General features: G+C 45.1%; 1 long non-coding RNA gene across 1 annotated transcript; it reads left to right on the forward strand.

Annotated features, from left to right (window-relative positions):
* Positions 1 to 322: 322 nt before the first annotated feature.
* Positions 323 to 26,471, forward strand: LOC118392501 (uncharacterized). Its single transcript, XR_008062952.1, has 3 exons — positions 323 to 453; positions 2,521 to 2,572; positions 26,352 to 26,471. It is a non-coding gene; the product is annotated as an uncharacterized LOC118392501 (long non-coding RNA).

The following is a 26,471-nucleotide window of genomic DNA, read 5'->3' on the forward strand; positions in this document are numbered from 1 at the left end:
ATCTCACTTCATCTCCACATTTAAGTCCAGTTACTGACGTGGGAGTGCATTTCCATGTCAAATGATCTGTTCACGTCCTGAAACACCATGTCGCTGTCCATGGTGCTGAATTCAGATAAGTACAGATAAGTAAGTTCGGATAAGAATACAGCCTAGTTGTCGTGAAAAACGATGTAAACTAATCGGGAGAGGCTACCTTTACTGGGATACCTCTATAAACATACAAACAACTTACTTTTGTTCATTAAGATACAGTAATAGGAGTCATACCATATAGGCTACCACATGACGAGTGCAATTACACGATTCACATCGAGAGGGAGAAAGAGAAGCACATGATCATTGGTTGAATACTATTCGGCAGTCTGTTGCCAGACGTGGGCATAGTCACTACACTAGTCTATGGATCTTGTGGCTGGATGCGAGTATCTGTTGCATCCGTGGATTTAGTAGGTGAGTAGCTCATCCTTTTGATGCGTTAGTTGAAACAAAATCTAGCAACATCGTGAGAAAATTAAATAGATATTTTGCCCATTCATTTGGAAGGAAACGTGCTTATTTGTCTAGCACGTTGCTGTGTGTAGCCGCTTGATCTATGAGTGTTATTTTGTTCATGGGTAGAGCGATTATTGCATATACATAAAAATACTATACTTTCGTACATTGTCAGTAGCACACAACATGAAATATCCTTCGTTTTCGAGACAGAATACGTTTTTTTCTGTAAAGGAAGCATCTTTGATTGACTTGGCAATGAGCCAATCTCTTATTGGAAGTTGGTTGGTGCTGACCAGGGTAATTTAAACAAATAGAAAGTCAAGTTGAGCGAATTAGTTGTTCGTTTATTGGCAACAATCTGACAATTATTTAGATTTAAAAAATGATAGCCTGCCCTGTTCCGTAGTAAGAACAATGAAATCGCGCTTGTTACCTTGGTTCGCTTTCTAAATATTGCGTTGTTTAGAGATATTTACATTCGAATGAATCTTGTGTTTAGAAGCCTTAACACAAAGTTTGAAACAGTAATGACGGTTTCTTCTACATTTAGTGCATTTCCTTGATCATAGCTAATGGTTGCAAATAGGGGCATGCATAGTCTATGCCATATGTACTCTACGGCAGGGTCCCCAACTGCAGATTTTATTTGACGAGCAAATCAGCTCCAAGTGATTTGAATTTTGGAAATCTGTTCCAAAGTATTCCCACGCATAATACAAATATGTGATCTATACAAATGTTTATACGTATTATGTTTTAGTAAAATATGTCTGTTCTGGGCTTCTTGCGGTCAATTGACAAATGAATTATGTTCTGTCCCCTTGACCATCCAAGAACAAAATCGTCCCGCAGCTGAATCTAGTTGATGATCCGTGCTCTACAGGTCAACATGCCTCTCTCAGTAGGTTTGTGTGTCGGCATCAGCAACCTCCAACTATCAAGCTTTTCTTAATTACCAGAATCCATTTCTATTACCAAGCCTCTCTGGAGTACAAACCTACTTCTTTCTCACTTTTAATTTGTGTGCACTTCTACGCACGGGTCCTTATTTGGTCATTCAGATAATAATAATTGAATCTTCCCTTTTTAGATCTGACGTGGTACCCCAGTATGTTAATTAACGGGTATCATATTGGCTCAATGTAAAACTCATGCATTTGGGCTATAGAAAAACTGTTATTCAAAACATAATGATCCAAATGTTCATATCAAGGTAACATTTATGAGGGCTACTGGGAGTCTAGGTTCGTCTGCTGTCAATACGATCCTTCTCTGGACTAGTTTCTGTTCACATTGCTGTTTTACCATGCTGTAACGGCTGTCGTGGGTGGAAGAAGGTGAGGACCAAGGTGCAGCGTGGTACGTGTGGTACGTGTTCATCTGTTATTATGAATTGAACACTGAATGGAAAAACAACAAAGGAGAATGAAGGAAACAGTTCTGTCTGGTACAGAATCCAAAAACAGGAAACAACTACCCACAAAAACAGGTGGGAGCAGGCTACCTAAGTATGGTTCTCAATCAGAGACAACGATTGACAGCTGCCTCTGATTGGGAACCATACCAGGCCAAACACATAGAAATACAACACACCGAACAAAACATAGAAATGAAAAACATAGAATGCCCACCCCGACTCACGCCCTGACCAAACCAAAATAGAGAAATAAAAAAGGAACTAAGGTCAGGACGTGACACATGCTCACCTACTTCACGCTATACAGAATTAGAGTTGAAGCAGAAGCTTCTATTCAGGCAAGAGGGAGCCTTCTTCTTTTGTGAGAAAACACACTCATAGTCATGGTCGAGCTTCACTGAACCATATGTTTGTTTTATGTTGCCTTGGCCTACTTTCACTCTTGTACAGTGTGATTCTCTCTCTCTCTCTCTCTTCTCCGTGACTGCTGCTCTCTGCTGACCCTCGTCTCGTTCTCTTGGATGGCCCTAGGCAGTTGTGCCTTTATATTGAATGTGTTTGGACATGCATGCCAGATCTAATACCACTGTCTGTCTCTTTTGCAGTGAAACCAGCCAAAGGAAGAACAAAAAGGAATCTACACCGACTGAAGACGTTGTAAGTGTTTCCTTACATTTTTCCTTGAATCAACACATAACATTTCACACATTGTGTTGTGCTTTGCAGCGGTGTATATTTCTGGCCATCCCATCCCATCCCAAATCTAATGAAACAAACTTCCAATCTGTCAATTTCGATTTTAAGATCAACAAATAACCTTAGATTCATTCGATTTTCATCTCTCTTATCAAACACAAGAGGACAGATAAATACAGATCACAGTGGCCTACTCAACAAAGTAGTATTTTTCAAATAGTTTTTCTCAAAATTCTTTATATATTATCTCATACAATAATCTGTACTCTTAATAATCAGAAGTATTGTTCTTATTATTATATTTAGTAACTACACTGCAATTCCACGATTTAGGAATACCACATGTTGCTCGACCTTTTGCGTGAATCACAAGTTGATGTCAATGGGAGATTTATGCAAAACACGTGGCTTATATGCTCTTACTGTATCTACATGCATTTAGCCTATAGCACCTGAGCAGTACACACACAGTGAGTTACCCCATGGGACATCTTATTGAAACATTTTAAAAGCAGCTGACGCACATACTGTCACTCAACTTACCATATCAAGTTAGTGAATTGACCAGGGAACCAGAATGCCTGATGCCCTCTGGTCTCGTTTGGGATGCAGACATTGTCCTGCTGCCTGCTCTAATGAGATCTCTAGGCTGGAGAATCTAATATTCCCCACCGAGGCTACAACATGGCCCCCAAGCCAGTGGCTCTGGGGACTGTATGTTAATCCAATAGAGTGGAGTCATCTGTGAACAAGAAGAACTACAGAGGCAATAGAATAGAGCCACACTCCAGAGGAGAATGTTCTGTAAGGGATCTGTAGTGTGTGTGTCACATTACCAATAGATGGCAGTGAAACATGACATTTTCTCTACACAAGTCCTGATTTAGGATCAGTTTTTGTTCTTTTAGATCACAATGAATATGATTACATGAACAGGGGAAGCTGATCCGAGATAAGCACTCTTACCCTTGACACATACGGCCCTCGTCTTTACAGTATAGTATGTATGTTTGCTTGTTGTTGCTGGTGGCTGGTTTGTGAAGGACAGGCAGTTACAGTATAGACATGAGTAATTAACGCTGCCTCATTTTACATGATGGAGCACCAAGTTGTCTCCTGTGGTGAATGGAGCTCCCTGCATCTGTCCCAACTGTCACCTGTGATTGATGAACTGCGTGTGTCCCAATACGTCTTCAAGGCTCTTCGCTGCTGTCCCCCACCTCCTTGTGTTTACTCTTTTCCAAGTGAGTCCCTCCTCTTCTCCACATAGCCTCCCCACCTTTGAGGCAGGGACAGGGGTGTACTGGCAACAATCACACCCCCTTAATACATTTAGATCCAGGACATAATCCGGACAGTGTTTCCTGGCATTAAGTGCATATCCACACCTGACATGTTGTTGTGGGAGATGGGCCAGATCTGATGGGAGGACAGTAGCAGGTTTATAGGCTCTCTCACCACCAAGGTCGAGCCTGTCAGTGTGTCAGTGTCTCATAACACCTTCCATAGGCTTTGAGCTTTGTGGCAGTAGCCTGGCCCTGTTCCACAACACTGATCCTGATCCTCTATCTGGGGAAGCCCTTTGAGGGTTCCCATCACCTGCCTCTCCCATCACCTGCCTCTACCCAGTCTCCCACTTTAGTGTGATGACAGAGTTTAGAGAGCGTGCGCCCACATAGATGCTAAATGGTATCAATATAAGATATTGTCACAATCACAGATTTGCAACAAAGCCATGATGTATTGGGTTTGAGACAGGTGACGAGTTGAACCAGGGAACACTTGTTATGATTTTGTGTTTTCCTCTGATACTTGGTAATAACTTTACAGTTTACCGGCTCACTGAGAGTCATCAATCTGCTGGTGGATGTCATCTTGCTCTCAGCTCTCAGCTGCTTGGAGAGGCTGACAACCATCTCATTCACTCAGTGCTCAGTCAGTCAGTCATATCTCCCAGGGAGAGAGAAGTGAGTGGGATGGAGATAAGTGCTGCAAGATGGAGCCCCTTAATTTAATGCAAAACAGATAGACATGCAACAGAAAACATTCACGGTCACCCAGATTGATACAAACAACTTTGAATTCACTCTTGAGCATCATAGTATTGTTTTGGAGTCAATATAGCACAGTGATTAGAGACAATTATAAACTGGGTGGTTCGAGCCCTGAATGCTGGTTGACAGCCGTGGAAGACCGTACACCACGGGTATGACAAAATATATATATTTACTGCTCTAATTACGTTGGTAACCAGTTTATATTAGCAATAAGGCACCTCAGGGGTTTGTGGTATATGGCCAATGTATCACGGCTAAGAGCTGTATCCAGGCACTCCGCATTGCATCGTGCTTTAGAACAGCCCTTAGCCATGGTATATTGGCCATATACCACACTCCCCCGGGCCTTATTGCTTAATTATAAAGTCGACAGAAAAACGTTGGTTCACAGAGTGTAATAATTGACATGAGGAGCTGTGAGGATGGGGTGTAAGGAGGTTTTATGGGGATGTTTTACAGGGTGTATTCATCACCCTAGCTGTCTATAACCAGACTGACTACTTCCCCCGCCAGAGTGCATTAAGGTCTCTCAGAGTGGGCTTTCAGACCAGACCCATTTTAGACATAGTTCTCTCTCCCTCTTTGGCCAGGGTATTACAGCAACCAAAAGGAGTTCCTCTTTCTCCTCAGGCAAGGTTAGTATTCACCTGCCTTCCCTTATCTAACAGGACAGGCTATGCTCCATGTTCGTCTTTGAATCTCAGGCATTATGCTATTTCATTTCCTCCCTAATTCGTTTAATCAGCCGCTGGGTCCCGCTCCTCAGACAGGGTCGGGGTGACAGCAAACGGAATTCACATCTCATTCTTTGTCCTCGGTTTCTGCACCATGCAAACTCTGTGATTGTTCTTTAATAACAGAGTGTGGATGTATCCAGGTTACCATTGTGGGGACGTAATTTAATACCTAATGTTGCCCCTTTGAGGAAATTACAGGTAAATTGAGGGCTCGCTTTGAAATGAGGTCTTGCGTGGATACTGTTTCACTGAGAATAAGGCCGTACAGCTTTTAATCAAACAGAGTAGAACATTAGCAGTTCATTTGATAATCAGTTTAACTTTGGCAATTCAAATTCTTCAGTCATTCTTTATCTCGGTGTAGGTTTCAAAGTCAACTTCTCTCCTCAACCTTCATCCCAAGGAGCATTACGTTGCCTCAGCAAAATGGATGACTGAACGAGATGCAAATGCAAAGCATGGTGAACGACGACACTTGTCAGCATTAAGCAGTGTCTAAATGATGCAAGGTCACACAACGAGGTGGACACACTGAGGTCAGTGACTGACGAGTGAGAAAGGCATGTATGGCATTAGCCCTGGTGGACCTTAGCCTAATCTGTCAGGGAGTTAGACCCAGAGCGCTGCTACGCTGCTTAATGAGAACCGACCAATCACATCTAATCACTACTAAAGCCTGCATCTCCACTGGCCTGGTCATGGTGCACACCAGGATAGTGGAACTATAAGAGGTCTAATGGCATAAGCCTTTTATTTCATAGTAGCAATGAAGGATCAGCCCGTTTAGCTTTTCTCTCCGCCTTCTTCCTTGTTTCATCCTAAGTGTTCATTTATTTTGTATTTCTACAAAATACGTTAATTTGCAGCAGCATGTTGAATGCACTGGGTTTTACAGATGCGTGTGCACTACACTGGGGGTTGGGCTGTGATGCTGTTGGCTGTGTGGCCTCTTCTTCTGGCTAGCAGACCATGCTCAGTAACCAGTGGGCTGATGGGCATGTTTCTGTCAGCACAGCCTCTTGATCCTTATCCAGGGAGCAGTGAAACCACCCTCCGGTGAAGCTCAGGACAACACTGATGGGTAAAAAGCAACATTAATGTGTTAGCTGCGGGGTTGGCATTTTCCAGAATGCTCCACTTCCCATGGCGTTTCGCCGTGTCCTCTGTGAGCCAACGCGTCTCGGACACATTGCGGTCACCATGCGGCTGGAGGAGATCTGAATCATGCAGAGATGAAGACTGCGAATGTCCCGTGAGAAAAGTGTGTTCCTTGAGAATATCGTCTAAGCTGTCCAGGACATGTTTCTGACTCATTAGCCTTGTTACAGAGGAGTACAGTATATCCTTTACCAACCGAGGTCAGGTGACCACTGCATTGTAGGTATTTATCTACCCAAAGACCAATGGAACCATGTCAGATTCAGAGGCTGTGTTGTTTTGAGCAACTCCCTGAACCATCCAAAGTGTTCTCAGTGTCTGAAGATGAACTTCTCACAGGAGAACCCAACACATCTCCAAGATGGATTCTCTTTCATGTTTCTGGGCAGGCTTCATGTGTCTGGTCTGACCTTCTATCAGTGGTGTCCCACTCCCAACTAAGCCAGGGGCATTTCCTGATCTACAGGCTTCTCTATCCTCAGCGGGAGAGACTCACTTCAAAGGTGTGGCCGGTAAAATCAGGGCATCTTCGTGCTCAACCGCAAAGTCTTCTGCTGAATTTTTTACGGTCAGTGGGATTCTCCAAAATTTCTTCCCTGGATGTCAGATATTGGAATTGTGTTATGATTCACCTGCAGATACAACTGTCACAGCATGTCTTCTCTCACATGTCTTGCTTATTGCTGAACTCTCTCATGTCAACTCGTATTGATAGACTCTGCCCTCTGTGTTGACCTCCATTACTCAGTGTAGGTAAAGAGCTACCACCTTCACATGATACCTCCAACGACTTCTATCTCCTAGGCAAAAACAGCAGGAGAGCTAAAGAGCCAGCGAAAGAGACATAGAGAGGGAGAGAGAGAGGCAGAGCGAGAGAGAATGAGAGCTAGGGAGAGAGAGAGAGAGAGAGAGAGAGAGAGAGAGAGGGAGAGCAGTCGCTCGCATTAAGTAAATCATTTCATGCACGGTGGCAGCGTTATGAAGAGAAAATAATGCCACTGAGGATCCTATCAGAGGGATCAAATTGAGGATCGTATTAGTGGGATCAAAGTGAGAACTACGTCAAATATCTGGGGCAGGTTTCTCAAACTGTTCTGTCATCAGCCAGCGTTGATTCATCCGGATGCCTCGTTGTGCCCAAAGCAGCTCCGTAGATCTACTAATGCTAAGTAACATTTGGTTTGTTGAAAATGTTATAGGTCACATTAGGAGGGAGGTTGAAATAGCTCTATTTGTGGGATGGGGAAATCTTTCTGTGTGTGTGTGGCAGGGGGATATGCAACCTTAGTCCCTCTTTCCATGCTTTTCAGGGAGTGTTATGGTGTTTTCTCCCCAGGATTAGGCCCACTGACTACAAGTGGGTCCATATTCACTACCGGGGGAATAAACGGTGATAGTGTATGAGTGAAATGTATGGATGTTTTTCCAAAATTCCACATCTCCACAACACTGTCAGATACACAATGTCTGTCTGGGACTTTCTTCTCTTCTCTTTCTTATCCCTCTCGTCCTGTGTGGAATAATGGCCTCCTCCATTCATTGTCTCCCTCCTCTCCAGGAAATCAATAGCGATGATAACAAGCTGAAGAGAGGTCCTCAGTCAAAACAGCCCATTGAGCCTAAATGTCACTGTTTGGAGTCCAAGATTGATTTATTCTGGCAAAATACTGGTTGCTATCTTGGAATTGCCTCCTTTCCTCATTCCCTCTCTCCTTTCTTTCATTCTAATCACGATTCAGGAGAGTGTGCTTTTACTTCTCTGTACTTTCAAAGTCTCGTCCAAAGTTCAAGTAAGCAAACATTTTACTTCCTTAATCTCGGCCTGCAAGGGGCTTTAAACTAGATCTCCTAATGGGCGGCCTGATTTAAGCCACCACAGCTCAACTACTTTAGACTCATAACGACACTCGCTGATGGCTTGATTAATTACGCTGAATTGTGTGTTTAGAAAACTTAATCTGTCTGGGAAATATTTAAACACACCCAATCACAGTGATAATGCCTCTTCCACTTCAGACTGTCCAATCAGCAAAGAGCTCAGGGGCCAACTCTTGGATGGATCGACATAGCTAATCAGAACTTGCTGTAGGTGACGGTGAAACAATGCTTTTAACCTCTGACACAGCTATGTGTTTTCAAACGGTGTGATGGTGTGTTGCCAATTTCATATGCAACTCACTGCACAAAATAAACCTCCATAACTTAATCTCACTCTGCCTCTGTTAGAGCCTGCTAGGCTAATGGAGTCCGTAGTGGTTTTAAGAGGTAGTCCTTTTAGTGTTTTTTTCATACATTAATATAATGTTGTATGTTTAATGTGCTTTCTTGGGCTCCTTTGGGATACAGCTCCATATCCATTCTCTCAGAATGAAGGTTGAATCTACTTTTGTGTTTTTAGGAACACATTATACATTTGGGCGCTGTTAGTCACATGAGTTTGTGGGAGAGTAAACTCATCTCCAGGCAGGGCCAGATTAATATTCTGTAGGGGTTTACCTGGCCTGAAACTCCTGGGCCCAGGCCCGTGGGAGGGCCAATATATATTATTCACAAAAAATATACTGTATATATTAAATATACTACCATTCAAAAGTTCGGGGTCACTTAGAAATGTCTGTCACGCCCTGGTCGAAGTATTTTGTGTTTTTCTTTATGTATTTGGTCAGGCCAGGGTGTGACATGGGTTTTGTATGTGGTGTGTAGCTTAGTGGGATTGTAGCTTAGAGGGGTGTTCTAGGAGAGTCTATGGCTGTCTGAAGTGGTTCTCAATCAGAGGCAGGTGTTTATCGTTGTCTCTGATTGGGAGCCATATTTAGGCAGCCATATTCTTTGGTTGTATTGTGGGTGATTGTCCTGAGTGTCTTGATGGCCTTGTTTGATGTTAGTTGACACATGTATAGGCGGTTTTTGTTTATTGTTTTGTAGTGTTCGTGTTTAGTCGTGTTTACGTTTGTTTAAATAAACATGGATCGCAATCGACACGCTGCAGTTTGGTCCGAATCTCCTTCACCACATGAAAACCGTGACAATGTCCTTGTTTTTGAAAGATGTTTTTTTTTGTCTATTAAAATCAATTTGATCAGAAATACAGCGTAGACATTGTTCATGTTGTAAATTACTATTGTAGCTGGAAACGGCTGATTTTTTTAATGGAATATCTACATAGGCATACAGAGGCCCATTACCAGCAACCATCACTCCTGTGTTCCAAAGGCACGTTGTGTTAGCTAATCCAAGTTTATTATTTTAAAAGGCTAATTCATCATTAGAAAACCCTTTTGCAATTATGTTAGCACAGCTGAAAACTGTTGTTCTGATTAAAGAAGCAATAAAACTGGCCTTCTTTGGACTAGTTGAGTATCTGGAGCATCAGCATTTGTGGGTTTGATTACAGGCTCAAAATGGCCAGAAACAAAGAACTTTCTTCTGAAACACATCAGTCTATTCTTGTTCTGAGACATGAAGGCTATTCCATGCGAGAAATTGCCAAGTAACTGATCATCTCGTATAACGCTGTGTACTACTCCCTTCACATAACAGTGCAAATTGGCTCTAACCAGAATAGAAAGAGGCATGGGAGGCCCCGGTGCACAACTGAGCAAGAGGACAGGTACATTAGAGTGTCTAGTTTGAGAAACAAGTCCTCAACTGGCAGCTTCATTAAATAGTACCCGCAAAACACCTCTATCGATGCAACCCAGTCATTTTTTCAAATGTTCCATTGCCATACTGGCTGACAAAATTCTTATCTCTTGCTTTCTAGCTAGCCAACTACGGCTAATTTACAGTCACGTCAAACTGTGCAGCCAGAATAACAACAAATTAGCTGCATTTGCATTCATTTAAGCTGTTTTCTAGTGACATTTACTTGGATACATCCAAAACCATGAGCTAATAAGTCACGATTTCAGCTGGCATAGAAAATGTGCTCTCTCATCAGGACACTGTTGTTCAGAGGAGCTAGCTAACAGCACAGTTAATAGCAATTACTTCAAATGGAACCTGGAAAGGCTGCACTTCATTTAGTTTTACCTGTTTTCTATTGGTATTTATGTGTATATATCCATACAATTATGCTGATTCATGATTTCGACTGGCTGCGAAAATCTGCCTGTCTGTATCATCCCGACTCCCGAGACGTTTATTACTATGCGACAGCTGGAGATTGAATTTGAATATTGAAACAATGTTGCAAAAGTAAGAGAGACAGACAGTAAAGTTTATACAAATCTCAGTGGTGAAAACAAAATGTTAGTCTAAGAGAAATGTGTGATAATGTCTAGATGCTTTTTATAGTGGAGATTAAGTTCATAAATTGTCTGGCTGGGCGGATGAGACAGCAGATTGTGCAGTCAGATGGAACAGGGTAAATAGACATTTTAATTTCATAGATTTAGCCGGTGGTAACTTGTGGAATAGACACCGGATGGAATGCAGTTTTAACCAATCAGCATTCAGAATTAGACCAACCCATTGTATATAACTTCCGATAACTACCATCCATATACGAGTGGCAAAGGCCAGTGAAAAACCAGCACCACACCATCACACAATGTCCCAACTCCAATGAAGTCTTGTTCACAGTGGAATAGGAGGAGTAGGTCTGCTGATTGTGAGTTGAATGACTAGGTCCCTGCAGACTCTACAGACTGGGGGCTGCATCATTGCTCTGGTCTAGCTCCTGCTTCACAGAGGAAGAGGGAGAGAGATTTCTCTGCCCACGGACAGCAGAGCAGCCCGAAGCCAAAACACCCAGATGCTTATTTAATTCCTCGCTGGCTCACAGTGGGCTGTAAATTGAACATGGGAGCATAATTCTGGGTGTCTGTTTGTTGTGTTTAAACACTGGCGAGCCGTCTGCCGGCGTCGCTTCATCAGCCGCCCCCCCGACTTCTGGGCGGATCTCCACCCCTCCCCGCTGCAGAGGTGTATGGAGCAGGAGAGGAACCGAAACCAGCCCAGAACACCTGCTAAGGAGAAAGAGAGTGTAAACTGAAAATGTGTAAACTTTTTCTGTTAATGAAATGATTCAGGAACTGAAACGTCTCAGCTCTGAAGTAACAGTGTTAATTTTGCACCGCTCTCTGAGTCAAAAGGTATGATAAACAGAAGTGAGGCCTGTGCACAGAGTGAGGGGTTTTGTAGCCAGCCATTGTATCAGGGCACTCGGCCTCCCCTCCACACAAAGACACAACAGTGCCATCCCTTTTCCTCTCCAATGAGTCACAATAGCGGTGGTCACGATGATGTCGGACATGGCACAGTTACCAACCCAGTGGGTGCCAGATGTGAAGGAAACCATCGTCGGCTTGTAAGAGTTTGAATTGGTTATTCATTTAAACATGCCTTTGCATGTTCGGTGGAACCACTAATAATGAGTCAATTTTCACAATGCAGAGTTGTTCGAGGCATCTGTCCTTCTTTCTTGGAATTGCCCCCAGAGAGTTGTATGGCATTGAATCTTGTCTGGAGGTTAGTTAACACTGTGTCCAAGGAGGGGCCAGAAGTATACAGAATGGTGTCGTCTGCGTAGAGGTGGATCAGAGAATCGGCAGCAGCAAGAGCAATATTATTGATGTATACAGAAAAGAGAGTCGGCCCGAGAATTGAACCCTGTGGCACACCCATAGAGACTGTCAGAGGTCCGGACAACAGGCCCTCCGATTTGACACACTGAACTCTATCAGATAAGTAGTTGGTAAACCAGGCAAGGCAATCATTTGAGAAACCAAGGCTGTCGAGTCTGCCAATAAGAATGTTGTGATTGACAGAGTCGAAAGCCTTGGCCGGGTCGATGAATACGACCTGGCCAAGGCAATGGCAAACATATGGTGGTGGATTTGAGCCTCTGATTGCTTGTAATTAGGATTATCCATAATCTCATGGGGTTGGGTGAAAGTGAGTTATAAACTGGGTGGTTGAATGCTGATTGGCTGAAAGCCGTGGTATATCAGACCATATACCACGGGTATGAAAAAAAAAAACGTTTTACTGTTCTGTGTTGCGTCATACATAGGAACAGCCCTTAGCTATGGTATATTGGCCATATACAACACCCCCTCAAGCCTTATTGCTTAAATATACTCTGTTACATCCTGTATCGGTTTAATTTTTTATTTTCTACCTAATTTATCACACTCTGCTCCTCATTGATGTCACTCGTCCGTTCACTCTGTATTAGGTGAGTGTTGAATGTCTATTAGCATTGCATGGAGAATAGGTTTGCAGTAGAGTTGCTAAGAAACCACAGAGCTTCCCCAGAATGTGCTGTTATTTCTGATAACCACGTCATGGCTTTCACACCTCTGAGAATAAGTACAGCAGCCTAGACTTTAAAGACAAGCAGACTAAAGGAAGACAGAGTAGTTCTCCCAAGGATGGAAAATCATTCTGTCATTTTGAAAGATGAGCATAAATCGTTGAGCTCTATCAGCTTTTGGGGTTGTTTTTTATTCAACCTCGCACAACAACACAGGCATAGGCAGATAAGCCATTTTTAGAATGTGTTCTAAAAATGTGTTGGGAGCTAGCATAACCCCCATGTCACCCTCCGCTCACTGAAGAGTGAGATGTAGCACATTGAAATGTCAGCTCCTCTTAGTGTCGTCAGTTTTGCTGAGGGCTGCGGTATGATTACCATACGGTTGGCGTTACCTCATCATCCTCCGCCCTGTTTATCTGCCTCTCTCCTCAGAGACGCGGGGCAGATGGACACAACACACACAGAGCACCACAGAATGTAGAGGAGAGTAGATCCGAGTCAGCCCGACTGTAATGGCTGACAGTCTGACACAATATACAAGGCTGATGACAGTGGGCAGCCTGTGGAATTGGAATGGGTTGAAACCATTAAGAGTGAGGTTTCATTATACATGGTTTGGCAGCCATCTTGGATAAATATACACAATGAATTGTGTCGAATGGCATTAACAAAGTTTAGAGTGAGTTTTATGAGTTATACCAAACCAAAGATTCAGCACTGTTTACAAAGGCAAGGGTGGGCCTCCAAGTACTCTGTCACAGGGGCTTGGAAGCTTAGTCAGGCTCTTAACAAGCTGTAAAGGGCTTCTCACAGAGTAAAAGCAAAGATAAGCACAAAAAAACTAATGTCTTGCCGCAGTGGTGCTGGAAGTGGGTGACAGCTTGACACCACTGTGTCCCGTTACTCTCTCAGATGGGCCCACTCCGAACCCTGACCTCAATCTCCATTTTGTTTACCCCAGCTGACTAACCATGTACTATTTGGCTGTGAGTACCCTCTGTCTCTCCTTTAACCCCACAGAACATAGTGAACGTTTTCATCCTGATCCAGCCAGGACCCCCCCCACCGCTTTTAATCTGCATCTAAAGATGAAAAGAGAATGCAGGCATCCGTTGGGGCACCCACTCTGGGTAAGAACAGGAGGACTGAGGGAGCACATGAAAGTCTAGGCCTGGTGCACAAAGAGGCCAGGGTAGAGGGGAGACAGTCATTGACCCCCCAGGCCCCCAGAGCAGAGGCTTTTACAGGGACAAGGCCAGCTTTGATCATCCAGAGGTAGGAGGCACTGTGGATAAGTGTGTGAGAGGCAGAGGGGAGAGAGGCATAGGGGAGAGAGGCAGGCAGGGAGAGAGAAAGAGAGAGAGAGAGAGAGAGAGAATGTTTAGTTAGAGTTTTTCAGATATATTCACTTTGAGAGTCTAGAGCTTTGGAAGAGAGAGAGAGCCAAGAAAGCCCTTGAGAATTGAATTGAATTGAATTGAGAGAGAGAGAGAGAGAGAGAGAGAGAGAGAGAGAGAGAGAGAGAGAGAGAGAGAGAGAGAGAGAGAGAGAGAGAGAGAGAGAGAGAGAGAGAGAGAGAGAGAGAGAGAGAGAGGCGGACGGTCAGTGATCTGAGGGTCTTTGTGAAGTCACAGTAATGCGCCGGCATCCATTTTGTGCCCTCGGTACATTGTGAATTGGCCTCTGATGAAAGACAGTGGCGGGAAAGTGCACTTTGATAACTATCCCAATGCTGTTACCATGTAACATAATCACAGCGGCTATTACAGTCAAAATGGAGACCTGTAGACTGAAATGGAGGGACATGGAAGTAAATGGCTCTAGATAATCAACGGGAGAAGGAGAAGATGGAGCTGCAACAAAAGACCGGATCTGTGTGTATTCTCATGTGGCCACCATCTCAGCATGCTATGCATCTGCTATTATTACACCGTTGATGAAGCCAGGTTGCGTCACCCTGTTACTGCGACATGTAAGGGCTTGCATAATTGGTTATGGTTCAAGCTGTAGATATCCTCAATAACTCAGGTTTGTGTTGGTACTGCATTGAATGGTGTTCATCTCAAAAGGAATGTAGGTCAAATAGAGCTAAAAACAAGACCCATGAGACGTCTCCCCTGTGCACGTAGGTCCCACTGTCTCCTTCTGTTCTCTTCTATTACAGGGAAAAGGTTCACTCAGGTAGTCATCCAGATATGCAAATCATCCATGGATGACAGATCCTGATGCGACACACCTGTCATCGTGATGCATGATGTAACCGTTACAACGGTCTCTCTTCTCTAGTCAGGGGTCAGATACTAAACTACCACACACTCTGCATTCCCCAGGTGCCATTGGCTCCACCCCAACTGTCGCCACGGAGACCCCTTATGTCCCCGTTTTAATCGCCTGTCCTTGACACATATGGAACTACATACACAAAGCCTACACACAGTATGTACACGCAGCGTCAGGTTTGTTCCCGTGATGCACACAGGCAGCTGTTCTGCCACTGCCCTGTGGAGGGGAGCGCAGTGGATCCTCCAGTGGACCACTCGCATGCAGTTCACAGTGCACACTCCCAGGAGGTTTAATGAGTGGGGGAGGGCAGGCAGCTGTTCTGCCACTGCCCTGTGGAGGGGAGCACAGTGGATCCTCCAGTGGACCACTCACATGCAGTTCACAGTGCACACTCCCAGGAGGTTTAATGAGTGGAGGAGGGCCGGCACACAGCAGCAGCAGCAGACTCTCCTCACTGTCCGTCTCAGCTGTTCATTATGGACCTGCTGCTCTGCTCCCCCACTGCCAAAACTCAGGAAAGAGTTAATTCCGTCCTCCTAGATGATTTCCCATCGGTTTAGTTTGGCTGAGAGAGCAGGCAAACACACACATGCGAACCCAGGCGCACACACACACAGATGCGCGCACACACACGCACGCACACACACAGACACACACGCACGCACACACACACACACACACACACACACACACACACACACACCCCTGTGTGTACTGTGGTTAGTTAGTCACGTGCAGAAGGTTTGTTGTAAAATGCTTTGGGATTACAGCTCCATGGTAAACAGGTTATTCTAGAGAGCAACATTGGTCTGTTTCTCCTGTATTCCTGACCACATCTGTTTGTCTATGTTCCTGCCTTCGAATGAAAACGCTACCAGAGAAATCAGCCCAATCGAAGACCCATCCTTCCAAAACCCGATTGGGTCAGAGAGTGTCTGTCTTGACTCATTCAACCCATTCTCCTCCGGAAAGATCAATGCAGACCAATACAAGTTAACTTACCCCTCAAACACACGTGGACTCTTTTCCAATGCCCAGATACGACGGTCCATGAATTTGTTCTGAGAGGCCTCAATGATTTTCCACCAGTAGTCCAATGTGATCTCCAACAAATTGAACGTGGAAAGCGTTTGACACATGAGACATTAGGTGTTATCGTTGAATAACATTACGGTTAATGTCCGCTCAGAGTTCTTTCACTAGTATACTGTCACACGGATACAGAATTTACTGTGAAATTGGACTACCGAGCCAAGACCTTTTCTCTCCACACCCATAGATAATGACCAGCAAAGATAACTTGAGGGAGAATAATTGTTAAAGGAGCCTTACTCATAATAGCATATCATTTACATAGTTTCCATAAAAGGGACATGATTATGAGAGAGAGTTGATCATCTCTGTCTCAGACTTCAAGCCCAGGCATTTCAAAGTTGTGTTTCACAACTAATGTTAGAGCAGGCCGAGGAAGTTTTGTGTGAAGCAATGCAGTCACGACTGATGAAATTTTCTCTCCCCCCCTTCTTTCTCCCTGCTTTGTCTTCCCCCTCTCTCTCAGTGGCATCCATCTCTCTTAGAGATCCACCATGCTCTCCTGCCCCAGGGGGCAGCCTGGACAGCCTGGATACTGTAGGAAAGCCACTGGCCTGTGAGAGAATAACAATCACTTTACCTTGGATAACCCCGAGAGCATTGGCCACAGTAGTGGGGGGAGAGGAAGAAATAGGAATCAGCCATCCTTGGAGGAGCCCACGCTCAAATGGCCCTCTGTCAGCCAGGCATACTTCTCTCTCTCTCTCTCTCTCTCTCTCTCTCTCTCTCTCTCTCTCTCTCTCTCTCTCTCTCTCTCTCTCTCTCTCTCTCTCTCTCCTATGGCACTCGTATATCAGACATGACACCTGTCAACCTCCATCATGGTCATCGGTGCCCTAACAGGCCCTATCTCTGGACAGGGCTGATTAAGCTGGACCTAGAGACCTGCGATGACAAAATGTGCGCCGGACCGAGTCATCCCACGGTGTATGAGCAGGTGACTGCCAGACCATGGGAAACAGGAGGGCTGTATTGTTAAATGACTGTGTTCCCATCGAGCCCTGGCTTGGACCACTGGAGGATGAATAAGGAAATAACAGCCAGAGTCCTGCTGCCCAGGAACCATTTCCCCTCCACTGCCAGCTGGTGGACCCCATGGTCCACAGGCAGGTTAGAGATGGAGCCGCACCCTGGTCCACAGGCAGGTTAGAGATGGAGCTCCCCCTTGCCACAGGCTTAGAGATGGAGCTGCTTACCCTGGTCCACAGGCAGGTTAGAGATGGAGCTCTCTGGGTCCAGCAGGTTAGAGATGGAGCTCTCTGCTTACCCTGGTCCACAGGCAGGTTAGAGATGGAGCTCTCTGCTTACCCTGGTCCACAGGCAGGTTAGAGATGGAGCTCTCTGCTTACCCTGGTCCACAGGCAGGTTAGAGATGGAGCTCTCTGCTTACCCTGGTCCACAGGCAGGTTAGAGATGGAGCTCTCTGCTTACCCTGGTCCACAGGCAGGTTAGAGATGGAGCTCTCTGCTTACTATGGTCCACAGGCAGGTTAGAGATGGAGCTCTATGTTACAGACAGTTACTCTGTGAACAATTTTTGTCTTTGTTTGCTTTGCTAACTCAGATGTGGAGGTGTATTTCAGCACCCTCAATGGAAAATGACTAACCTCTCTACCCTCATCTTATTAAAACACTTACAATCAACCATTTTCACAGACCAATTCGAAAAGCTACAGGCCTTTGTATTTGGGATAACGACTGCACTCACAGGGGATCTTTTGATCAGGGCATTGTTGCGATTGCAGCGGGTATCTGAGGGCTGCGTCCCCACTAAACGCTCTGTCTCCAAAGTTTTTGTTGTTGTCAGAGAGAGTGAGTCACCCCCAAAGTACCTTGAGACAGGGATTAAACACGGCAGCTCGTCTTCATCACAGTAATCTTGTTTGCTCAGAGGGCAGTGTCTATAGAGGACGGAGCACAGCCACACTCACTGTCACAGGGATAAGGGTCTACCTTAGGGACGATGTGATCGCTAGCTACCTTCTTGTTCTTTAAAGGAGACGAGGCTGAACAGCGTTGGAGCTGTGTTTGTGGCTGTGTGTACACATAAAGAGCTTCTGTATGTGGTGTCGCTGCGGCTCAAGGACGACTAAAATATTTACAATCACTCAAGTGGACCTATAATACTATTCAGTACAAACGGCCGCATTGTAGAGTGCTGATCACAATATTGTGAAGGACAAAGGAATACAAGGTCTTAAATATCCAGATATTGTGAATTCACTGTTGATGGCAGCTGTTCGAGTAGTTTCCATGTGCTTTGACATGGAACATGGCTGAAAACTACATGTTGCTCAGCACATGTCTGCAGGACATGAGCCCCAAAAATCTACACAGTTAATATTTTGAAGTGTAGAAAAATGTCTGCCAGAGTTCAGGGAGTTTACAATTTAAATTGATCGCCTGGGTTTGTACTGTAATTACTCTCACTGCGAGCCGCCATCAGAAGAAGCGGATTGCAAATGTGTCACAACGGGATAGCTAATCCACAGAAATAGCCTGTTAACACGGGGTGGCATGTCTCCACCCAAGACTTATGGTTCAAGCTTTGTGGGCATGCCGAGGGAGGTTGGTGGGAATAAGAGTCAGTCTGGGAGAACTGAGAGAATTGTCAAAAAAGTTATGAAAAAATACTATTCGGAGAGACAATAACAAAAGCCTTCTCGTTGGCTTTCATTTGTCACCTGTTCCTCCGCGGCATCTCCTTAAGCCTCGTAGCACTCTTATTCCCGTCTTGATATGTCACCTGTTCCTCTGCGGCATCTCCTTAAGCCTCGTAGCACTCTTATTCCCGTCTTGATATGTCACCTGTTCCTCCGCTGCATCTCCTTATGCCACCTCCTCCGCGGCATCTCCTTAAGCCTTCCCATCTTGATATCACCTCTTATTCCCGCCTCTTGATATTTCACCTGTTCCTCCGCTGCATCTCCTTTGAAGCCTCCGCTGCATCTCCTTAAGCCTCGTACACTCTTATTCCCGTCTTGACCTATTTCACAGTCTTGATATGTCACGTTCCTCCGTCTACAATCAGACAGAGTACCCCTCTTGAATTTATTTCACCTGTTCCTCCGCTGCATCTCCTTAAGCCTCGGAATTCCCGAATGTCACCTGTTCCTCCGCTGCATCTCCTTATGAACATTATCAGCACCGTACATTGCTTGATATTTCACAGGAGCTGACAGCAAGCCGAAAGAACATTATCAAACAGTCACAGCCCTTACAAACAGTCACCGCAAGGCAGACAGACAGGCAGTCTAGTCTCCCTCTCCTGAAATAGTTGAGGACCAGTATGGAGGAGTGACAACGTGCTCGGTCTTTATGAGTGAGTGTAAGGTTGAAATGAGAGAAAGCAGATGGAAATCAGTATGCTGGAGAAAGTCTTGTTCTGCCTTCGTTCTTCAACGTATGGAATGTGTCAGAGCTTCAGCAGAAAGTATTAGAGGAATGCACTAACTGTAAGTCGCTCTGGATAAGAGAGTCTGCTAAATGACACCATTTTTTTATGCAAATGTAGGGTATGAGGGAGTGAGATTGTTCTTATCTTTGTCCTAGCTGGCTAACTATATGTCCTATATGCCTACCTCTCTGTCAACTAACAGACCCAGGGTAATATGCTTGTGGTGTTGCACACAAAGCCCGCCAAAACAGACAACTTAACAACTGCTTTATAGCATTAGCTGTGGGAAGTCAGAGGTCCTCAATATGAATACAGCCGTAGACCCGCGCATCACAATAGAGTTGGTCTTGAAGTAGTGTGGTAGAGTGGACTTTGCTGGGGGCAGATGATGAGCCTGGTCGAGCTCCAGCCGTACAGGGACTGCCTTCTGTGTAGCCTAGAGGCATGCTGAGTAACAGTTGCTAATCATCTCCACGGCGCTCCCCGCCACCGTAGAGTGACCACAGAGGAGGTTGGAGGATGGGCCTGGAGGTGCCTGACTCAGTTACACCAGCTCAACCTGACTCAGTTACACCAGCTCAACCTGACTCAGTTACACCAGCTCAACCTGACTCAGTTACACCAGCTCAACCTGACTCAGTTACACCAGCTCAACCTGACTCAGTTACACCAGCTCAACCTGACTCAGTTACACCAGCTCAACCTGACTCAGTTACACCAGCTCAACCTGACTCAGTTACAGCTCAACCTGACTCAGTTACACCAGCTCAACCTGACTCAGTTACAGCTCAACCTGACTCAGTTACACCAGCTCAACCTGACTCAGTTACACCAGCTCAACCTGACTCAGTTACACCAGCTCAACCTGACTCAGTTACACCAGCTCAACCTGACTCAGTTACACCAGCTCAACCTGACTCAGTTACACCAGCTCAACCTGACTCAGTTACACCAGCTCAACCTGACTCAGTTACACCAGCTCAACCTGACTCAGTTACACCAGCTCAACCTGACTCAGTTACAGCTCAGCCTGACTCAGTTACACCAGCTCAACCTGACTCAGTTACACCAGCTCAACCTGACTCACACCAGCTCAGCTCAACCTGACTCAGTTACACCAGCTCAACCTCAGTTACACCAGCTCAACCTGACTTTACACCAGCTCAACCTGACTCAGTTACACCAGCTCAGTTACCTGACTCAGTTACACCAGCTCAACCTGACTCAGTTACACCAGCTCAACCTGACTCAGTTACACCAGCTCAACCTGACTCAGTTACACCAGCTCAACCTGACTCAGTTACACCAGCTCAACCTGACTCAGTTACACCAGCTCAACCTGACTCAGTTACACCAGCTCAACCTGACTCAGCTCAACCTGACTTACACCAGCTCAACCTGACTCAGTTACACCAGCTCAACCTGACTCAGTTACACCAGCTCAACCTGACTCAGTTACACCAGCTCAACCTGACTCAGTTACACCAGCTCAACCTGACTCAGTTACACCAGCTCAACCTCAACCTGACTCAGTTACACCAGCTCAACCTGACTCAGTTACACCAGCTCAGCTCAACACCAGCTCAACCTGACTCAGTTACACCAGCTCAACCTGACTCAGTTACACCAGCTCAACCTGACTCAGTTACACCAGCTCAACCTGACTCAGTTACACCAGCTTAACCTGACTCAGTTACACCAGCTCAACCTGACTCAGTTACACCAGCTCAACCTGACTCAGTTACACCAGCTCAACCTGACTCAGTTATACCCGCTCAACGCTCAACCTGACTCAGTTACACCAGCTCAACCTGACTCAGTTACACCAGCTCAACCTGACTCAGTTACACCAGCTCAACCTGACTCAGTTACACCAGCTCAACCTGACTCAGTTACACCAGCTCAACCTGACTCAGTTACACCAGCTCAACCTGACTCAGTTACACCAGCTCAACCTGACTCAGTTACACCAGCTCAACCTGACTCAGTTACACCAGCTCAACCTGACTCAGTTACACCAGCTCAACCTGACTCAGTTACACCAGCTCAACCTGACTCAGTTACACCAGCTCTGTCAGGAGGAATTGGCCAAAATTCACTTATTGTGCGAAGCTTGTGGAAGGCTACCCAAAACATTTGACCCAAGTTAAACAATTCTACCAAATACTAATTGAGTGTATGTAAACTTCTGACCCACTGGGAATGTGATGAAAGAAATAAAAGCTGAAAGAAATGATTCTCTCTACTATTATTCTGACATTTCACATTCTTAAAATCAACTGGTGATCCTAACTGACTTAAGACAGGGAATTCGTACTCTGATTAAATGTCAGGAATTGTGAAAAACTTAGTTTAAATGTATTTTGCTAAGGTGTATGTAAACTTCCGACTTCAACTGTAATTATACAGTAAATACTTAAGTACCTTCTCCGATCTACAGTACAGTACAGAGCCCGCTACAGGTATCACTCTATAGAAATCCATTTCCCCAAGTGTTCTAGTGATTGGACGTTCCTGCTTTCCACAGAACTGCCTGGTTTCACAGAATGTGCTCCAACATGTTTGAGTGATGAGACTTCTCTAGCTGTCAAGAAGGATGTTTCTTACACTCCAGGCTTTCTGTCAACACCAATCATCTCAGTGGGTAGACTCTGAGGCAGAGAACACCAGTATCCTGTCCTTCTTTAAGGGGAAAGAGGACATGGGCTACTATGTTTATATGCCTGTTTTGTTGAGGCGTTGTATGGTGTCCCAACGCATGATGAGAATACATACTAAAAGCTAGATTCATATTCGTAAAAGACAATGGCTTGGCTATTTTCAGAATCTAAATGATTAAAACTGTGCGAAAATATGTTGGTTCTTCCCTCTATCAGGAATCAAGGTAAGACCCAAGTGCAGACTGTGTTCAGCAACAATGTTTATTGTAACCACAGGGGCAGGCAAACGACAGGTCAAGGCTGGCAGGGGTTGATAATCCAGAGCAGAGGCCAAGGTGCAGGATGGCAGGCAGGCTCAGGGTCAGGTCAGGCAGAGGTCGGCAATCCAGAGGTGGAGCAAAGGCACAGAACAGCAGGCAGGCTCAGCGTCTAGGAGTGGTCAGGCGAGAGGGTACAGGGTCAGGACAGGCAAAGGTCAACAACCAGGAGGACGAGAAAAAGAGGGGAAACCAGAAGCTGAGACAAAATGCTGGTAGGCTTGAACATCGAGCCAAACTGGCAACAGACAGAAAACACGGGTGTAAGTACACAGGGAATAATGGGGAACATGGGTGACACCTGGAGGGGGGTGGAGACAAGTACAATGACAGGTGAAACAGATCATGGTGTGACACCCTCCTTGTTTTCTACATCTGATAATGACATTTTCACAAACATCTCATTGTCTTGACCAACGAATATGACTTCTCATGAGATGCTTTGCCATCGTATTCCATGTTAGATCCCCCTTCAGAAACGATGGGATGGTATGAGCCAATGGTCAGGTCATTACACCAGCTGACATGTCTGGAGCGTTGGGTTTCTGCCTCAGTGCCTGTCAAGGGGAGCAAGGCTCTGGTGATTGGCACGGCCAAGTCCTCAAGGTCATGTTTGTTTTTACCGCTCACCCCTCACTGTAGATTACTGGGGTAACATATCTCCTGTCACCCATCCATCCACCCACCCACCCCCCCCCCCAGCACTGGTCCTTAACCAGTACACACATCTACAGATGGTTTCCACCACGTGTCTCCTTCATGTTGTAACCCAAGCCAGGGAAATATACCAGAACACAAACCTTGTATGTATGTTTTGTCTCCCGTCGGAATACTAAGAGATGGAAATGTAATCTCTCCCTTTGGCATCGCACTGAGCTGAGGGTTGGGCTTGGTCGTGATCGCAGACCATAGCTCTCAGGAACCCGGCCAAGGCTGCATGGGGCCTTATATTCATCACTGTGCAACGAGAAGGATCGCATCATTCACCTGGCTGCTGCCCGAGACCCATTCAAATCGGCCAGCGTTAAGAGCGAATAATATGACATGAGGATGATAGAGACAGACTCACGTGTTCAGGCAAGCAGAGAGGTGGAGGGAGAGAGGGAGATGGAGAGTGGTGGATACCCTAAGTGGAAATGCAGGATGGAGGAATAACACGGTGAAAGGAAAGATGACGAGAGGCAGGTGAAAAGCAGGCGCCACGCCGGGAAAATGAAGACTTATGTGAAGCACCACAAAGGGTGATTGGCTGTTGCAGACACTGTAGCTGACCAATTGTAGGAGTCACGAAAGCCAACGCTCGCGGTTTGGATATCATAACGACAATGTCATTGTGTTCCTACGATGACTTATTTTCACACTCATCTAGCCGAGAGGCGGAAGTGATAGCGAGCCCATTGATTTGCCCGAAACCATTGTTCTGTGATTACTTGTCACAACCCTACTGTGCTCTGTGTGTACATTGAGTAATATGCACAGGAGAACAGCTGGAAACTTTGGCAGTGCTACACCTAATGTGTGTGGCAAGGTTCAAAGCAATCCCACTGGTTACTTACTGTAGCATAGACACTCAAACAAGTACACACACACACACACACACACACACACACACACACACACACACACACACACACACACACACACACACACACACACACACACACACACACACACACACACACACACACACACACACACACACACACACACACACACACACACACACACACACACAGCACCTATCTGGTGTATGTGACAATAAAAATAACATTGGAAAAGTACGCACTCTCGCATCCTAAAGAGATGAATGACTTGTGATGAGGTGTGTGTATGTGTATGTGTGCGTGTTTGTGTTAGTAATGTGGTGGAGATTTCATTCATGCACATGTATTATACCAAGCATCACCATATCATTGTCTCCTTCAAAGTTCTTACTTAGTGTGCTGCATGTCATCCTGACTGAGGATGGCTGTGCTGGGGGTTAATATCAACTGTTGTTGACAGAGTGGCACCAATTGTTAGGAAAATGGAATTCATGGGTATGTTAACAAGAGCACGTGATTCATTCTATAGCAGGAGTTTACGGCTGACAAATGTATTTCAAGGCACTGGCTACATCTATGGTAATACATAAGGCTATAACAGGAAGAGCTCCATTGAGCTCCAAGTAGGAAGATGAACAATGTTATCGTGTGGGAATTCAATGGCAACTTACCCTTCTCTTGAATGTTAAGTTGGGGTGATGGGGGGGGGGATTCAGGGTATCTCTTGATAGCATGTTGTTTATATATAGCTAACAGTATGCTTTAACTTGAAATGAAAACGACTTTGTGACAAAATTAGAAATGTGTAATATCTGCAAATGTAACTAGCTCGACTATTTTATGACTGGATGGACGCTTCTCTGTCATTGATGCCATGGTTGCCCTTAGTTTGAAGATGTAATCCGGAGACAGGTGTTTTATACAACAGCCTCCTGTGTGTTCTCTTTTCGTCTCCGTCTGCATATTTATTTGCAATCAAACTCCAGAATTTTCAAATTCATACTCTGATTATTTTTCCGTGCCTAAACAAACTAGGCTCGTAATTTAACAATTTCATTCGAATTTACAGATGGCATACAAGTTTGTAAAGTATTCCTGCCAAAAAACGCATTTTGATAAAAAAAAATGGCTTTTAAAATGTATTCTAATGGCTGTCCTGTGAAGTAGTGATGCGCGACATACCCCTAGTTTCCTGAAATGAGACACAAATTGCCTCTGAATTTTTGTGCCTTTGTGTACCTGCCAGTGCCAGCCGGAGGAAATAGCTTTTAAAGGCCCGGCAAATAGCTCCTCAATAGTAATGGGGGAATGAATAGGGAATCACAAACTCCATCTCCAAATCCCCACGCCGTCAAGATGGTGCAGATAGCTCTCCATCACAGCAGAACCTTGAGACGTATGCTGCAAGGACAGATCTTATCTGCATTTTTTATTTATCCATTTTGAAGTAATATATTCTGTGATTCTGTGAATCTCCATCCAGGTGTTTATTGGATATTGCTTTTGGATACATTTTAAAACCAAAATACAGTCAACCGATCACATTAGTTTTGTTTCAAACATGATTTACAATGAAATGAGACATTGAAGTAGTATTGAAAATCCCCTGCTGTGACCCTAACTAGAGATGGTCCGCACTCCACATCCGCCTCCTCCTCCACGCTGGAGTGCCTTTCACACTGTAGTGGCAGGCAGCATCTGTGGGGAGGAGATCCCCAGCTGGTCCCCGTCCCTGGTCTCCAGCTCATGACTTGGTTCCACCGGCTTCTAAAATAACACGACCAATCGGCTGTGCAAGCTCTCCATCGATAATGGATCACTGCCACCCCCCACACAGACACACGCACGCACACGCACACACACAAACAAACACAACTGAGCTGATGGAAAAATCAACTGGGTGAAATGACATTGGTTCACTTCACCGTGCCTTGGTTCTGGATGTCGCCATTTGAGCCCATTGCCATACACATTGATTGGCTGGAAGAATTGAAATGTTATTGGTCTTGTGTGCGCCTGGCTTATAAAGTACTCTTAAAAGAAAATGGCTGCTCTCAAGAACACAATATGTTACGAATCGATACACAGAATAGCAAAGTATCTGACTGGGCTTGTTTATAATGTCTCTTGAAAACAGGAACCGGCCTGCAGTAACTAGTCTCAATTCTAGTTATATGAACTTTGCATACTTTTTGTTGTTCCAAATTAACATGCTCCGTCTGTCTCTTCCTCAGCTTTGAACTATCTCGACTGCGTGCAACTCCTGTGTAAAGAAGAAGAAGCAGCATTGGAGGAGCCCCTAGCAGCAGGCACCGTCGAGTTAAAGGTTAGTCTCTGTTCCCTCGTACTCAAAG

This window comes from Oncorhynchus keta, chromosome 13 (genome assembly GCF_023373465.1).
Source record: "Oncorhynchus keta strain PuntledgeMale-10-30-2019 chromosome 13, Oket_V2, whole genome shotgun sequence".
NCBI lineage: Eukaryota > Metazoa > Chordata > Actinopteri > Salmoniformes > Salmonidae > Oncorhynchus > Oncorhynchus keta.